At 39.1% G+C, this 4,970-nt stretch overlaps 1 pseudogene across 1 annotated transcript; it reads right to left on the reverse strand.

Annotated features, from left to right (window-relative positions):
• Positions 1-418: 418 nt before the first annotated feature.
• Positions 419-740, reverse strand: LOC308420862 (transcription initiation factor IIA subunit 2-like; annotated as a pseudogene). The gene has a single exon. The product of its transcript is annotated as a transcription initiation factor IIA subunit 2-like (transcript).
• Between the last annotated feature and the right edge of the window lie 4,230 nt (positions 741-4,970).

Below are 4,970 nucleotides of genomic sequence, written 5' to 3' on the forward strand. Positions count from 1 at the left end.
TGAGGTGTGCTGGGTAGGACTGAGCCCTAGAAAAGACCCCTCTAAAGAAGTGTGTGTGTGACCAGACTCTGGGAGATGAGCAGTGATGTCACTTTGTTTCATTAGATGGAACATTTGGGGTTCAGCTAGGAGGCAGAGTCGTCTTCTTTGATCACTGTTTTTGTTTTGTTTTTAAGTTTTAAAACGAGTTTATTGAAGAATATTATTACCAAGGCAGCGACTTTTAATTTGTCATTAAAAGCAGTTACATTTCTTTATGCTGTGTACTAAAGGTCACTTAAGAGAACAGAGCCACATGCGTCTCTCCGTGGGACCCCTGGGTAGGATACACAGCACCGTGAGAATAAATTTTAAAAAGTCTCTTCAAAAAGCGACGAAAATAACAGAAGGCGGCATAAAAAAAGCCGCATTTCTCGACTCAGTCTGTAGTACTGGAGCCAGTGTTTACATCACAGGCTACAGTTGTCACTTTACCCACTTCCGTCAGTTCCGTCACCTCTCTGAATTCAACACCATCAATACCGAAGTCCAGACATTATCGCAGAATCTGCATGTATTTAGCGAGCCCCTGAAAAGGACTGTTCCTGACTCCGAGCCAATGATGAATCTATAGCTTTATCAAATGGAAGTAGAGCCTGAAGGGCAACCCGGGGGGTGATCTGTGGAGACAGTGTGAGCCCATTGAGGCCCTCTGGAAGACTGTTCCCCAACGTTGTATTTCTGTATAACGGATACGCCATGGCTTAAAAGGACACGATCGCTTTTCTTCAGGCTTGCGTTGATGTCCTGAGGGAAGGTAGCAGAGCCAGGTAGGGCGCCCGCTGCGACCACCCCCTCAGCTGCGGAAACCACAGCCCTGTGCCAGTGTCCCCTTGCTCACTGTTTTTCCATGCCTGCTCCCTTAGATAACAGCGTTCTTTGTGTAATTATGCTCTGTCTGCATTCTCCAATCTGCCCCATTGGCCTTCTCGTGTTTGTTTTTTTTAACAGTGTATTATTTTAATATTACAGTGTAATATTTTAATATTGTACATTTAATATTACAATTTCATTTTTTAATATTATAATGCAAAAGCGTAAAATTTAATGTGATGCTTACAGCTTTTCAAACACCAATTCCAACTGTGTTTGAATTACTTAAGTTGTAGAGACTTTGGGTCTCTGGCTAATTTTTATTTATTTGCAGGCTTTTAAATAGTAAAGTTTACAAAAATGTAAAAAGTTATATCTTAGCATTTTAGATTGGTTTAGTATGTGTGCTTGTGTTGTGTCTGCATGTTCATACACAGAAGTAAGAGAACAGTAGATGGGAGTGAATTCTTGCCGACCATATGTCTGCCAATATTCACTTAGGTGCTCAGACTTGTTGGTAACTGCCTTTACACTCTGAGCCATCTTGCTAGCTTAAATTATAATGTTTTTCTTTTAAAAAAACACCAATTTTATAGTTATTCTTGTTATGTGCTATGTGAATATTTTCTGTTATTTCTGTTTGGGGAGTGAATGACTGACACCCCTTCATTTGTTAGTACTCTATTTTGTTAGTATATATTACTTAAAAGTAACGGCTTTCACAGTGACATTTCATACAGTTTTAAAAGCAGTGCTTCTTTTTTTGCTCTGCATATTAGAAAATTGTCTTAATTCTATACACACTTTATGAGGTATTAATTGAAATTATTTTAGTTCTCTCTCTGTTTTTAATTGGAAATTTCCTTTACTTTTCAAATGTTATCCCCTCTACCAGTTTCCTCTCCAGAATCCCCTATCCCACTCCCCCCTCCCCGCCTCTATGAGAGTGTTCCCCCATCCACCCACACCCTCCCATCTTCCCCCTCCCTCCCATCTCCCCCCCCCCCACATTCCCTTACAATACTGGGGCATTAAGCCTTCACAGGTCCAAGGACCTCTCCTCTCATTGATGCCTGACAATGCCATCCTCTGCTACATATGCTGCTGGAACCATGGGTCCCTCCATGTGTGCTCTTTGGTGGGTATTTTAGTCTCTGGAAGCTCTGGGAAGATCTGGTTGATTAACATTATTGTTCTTGCTGTGGTGTTGCAATGGTTGTTTGAGAGCATCCGACTCTACATTTCTCAGGCTCTGGCAGAGGCTGTGTCACATATGTCCTATATCCTCTCAGGAGACAGCTGTGTCAGGCACCTGTCAGCATGCACTTCTTGGCATCTACATTATTGTCGGGGTTTGGTGACAGTATATAAATGGATCCCCACAGTCTCTGGATGGCAATTCTTTCCATCTCTGCTCCAAGTATTGTTTCTGTATTTTCCTCCTGTGGATATTTTGTTCTCTCTTTAAGAAGGACTGGAGCATCCCCTTTGCTCTTCCAACCTTGAGCTTAATGTGGTCTGTGAATTGTATCTTGGGTGTTCTGAGCATTTTGGCTAATATCCACTGATCAGTGAGTGCATACCATGTGTGCTCTTTTGGGATTGGGTTCCTCACTCAGGATGATATTTTCTAGTTCCATCCATTTGCCTAAGAATTTCATAAAGTTATTGTTTCTAAAAGCTGAGTAGTACTTTATTGTGTAAATATGCCAAAATTTCTTTATCCGTTCCTCTGTTGAAGGACATCTAGGGTCTTTCCAGCTTCTGGCTATTACAAATAAGGCTGCTATAAACATGGTGGACCATGTGTCCTTGTTATATGTTGGAGCATCTTTTGTGTATATGCCCAGGAGTAGAATAGCTGGGTCCTCAGGTAGTACTATTTTCAATTATCTGAGGAACCACCAGACTGATTTCCAGAGTGGTTGTACCAGTTTTACAACCCCACCAACAATGGAGGAGTGTTCCTCTTTCTCCGCATCCTCACCACCATCTTCTGTCACCTGAGTTTTTTGATCTTAGCCATTCTGACTGGTGTGAGGTGGAATCTCAGGGTTGTTTTGATTTGCATTTCCCTAATGACTAAGGATGTTGAACATTTCATTAGATGCTTCTCAGCCACTCAATATTCTTCCGTTGAGAATTCTTTGTCTAACTCTGTCCTCCATTTGTTAATAGGGTTGTTTGATTCTCTGGAGTCTAACTTCTTGAGTTCTTTGTATGTATTGGATATTAGCCCTTTATCAGATGTGGGATTGGGAAAGATCTTTTCCTAATCTGTTGGTTGCCATTTTGTCCTATTGACAATGTCTTTTGCCTTACAGAAGCTTTGCAAATTTATGAGGTCCCATTTATTGATTCTTGAGTTTAAAGCATAAACCATCTGTTCAGGAAATTTTCCCTGCGCCTATGTGTTTGAGGCTCTTTCCTACTTTCTCTTCTGTTAGTTTCACAGTATTGGTTTTTTTTTTTTTTTTTTTTTTTTTTTTTTTTTTTTTTTTTTGTGGAGGTCCTTGATCCACTTGGACCTGAGCTTTGTACAAGATGATAAGAATGGATTGATTTGCATTCTTCTGCATGCTGACTGCCAGTTGAACCAGCATCATTTGTTGAATATGCTGTCTTTTTTCCACTGAATGTTTTTCACACCTTTGTTAAAGATCATAGGTATGTGGGTTCATTTTTCAGCATTCAATTCTACTTCACTGAACTGCCTGCTTGTCTCTGTACCAATATCATAGTTCTTAATCACAATTGATCTGTAATATGGCTTGAGGTTGGGGATCATGATTCCCCCAGAAGTTCTTTTACTTTTGAGAATAGTTTTTGCTATTCTGTTTTTTTTTTTTTTTATTCCAAATGAATTTGCAATTTGCTCTTTCCAACTCTATGAAGAATGGAGTTGGGGATTGCATTGAATCTCTAGATTGCTTTAGGCAAGATGGCCATTTTTACTATATTAATCCTGCCAACCCACGAGCATGGGAGATCTTTCTATTTTCTGAGATCTTCTTCATTTTTTTCTTTAGAGACTTGAAGTTCTTGTCATACAGGTCCTTCACTTCCTTGGTTAGAGTCACACAAAGATATTTGATATTGTTTGTGACTATGGTGAAGGGTGTCATTTCTCTAATTTCTTTCTCAGCCTATTTATTCTTTGACTAGAGGAAGGCTACTGATTTCTTTTAGTTATGTTTTTATCTAGACACTTTGCTGAAGTTGCTTATCAAGTTTAGGAGTTCCCTGGTAGAATTTTTGGGGTCACTTAAGTATACTATTATATCATCTGAAAATAGTGACATTTTGACTTCTCCCTTTCCAATTTGTATTCCTTTGACCTCTTTTTGTTGTCTAATTGCTCTGGCTAGAATTTAAAGTACTATATTTAAGATGTAGGGGGACAGTGGGCAGACTTGTCTAGTTCTTCATTTTAGTGGAATTGCTTGAGTTTCTCACTGTTTAGTTTGATGTTGGCTATTGGTTTGCTGTATATTGATTGCTTTTACTATGTTTAGGTATGGGCCTTGGATTCTTGCTCTTTCCAAGACTTTTAACACGATTGGGTGTTGGATTTGTCAAATGCTTTCTCAACATCTAATGAGTTGATCATGTGGCTTTTTTTTCCTTTGAGTTTGTTTATGTAGTGAATTACATTGATGTGTTTTAGTATATTGAATCCTCTCTGAATCCCTGGGATAAAGCCTAATTGATCATGGTGAATGATCATTTTGATGTGTTCTTGGATTCGGTTTGCCATGATTTTATTGAGTATTTTTGCATCGATGTTAATTAGGGAGAGTGGTCTGAAGTTCTTTTTCTTTATAGGGTCTTTGTGTGGTTTAGGTATAAGTGTAATTGTGGCTCCATGGAACAAATTGGGTAGTGTTCCTTCTGTTTCTATTTTATGAAATAGTTTGGAGAGTATTGGTATTAGGTTTTCTATGAAGGTCTGATAGAATTCTGCACTAAACCCATCTGATCCTGTGCTTTCTTTGGTTGGGAGACTTGATGACTGCTTCTATTTCTTTAGGGGCCATGGGACAGTTTAAATGGTTTATCTAATCCTGCTTTAACTTTGGTACTTGGTATCTTTCTAGAAAATTGTCCATTTCATCCAC

This window comes from Micromys minutus, assembly GCF_963924665.1.
Source record: "Micromys minutus genome assembly, chromosome: 5".
Classification (NCBI taxonomy): Eukaryota; Metazoa; Chordata; class Mammalia; order Rodentia; family Muridae; genus Micromys; species Micromys minutus.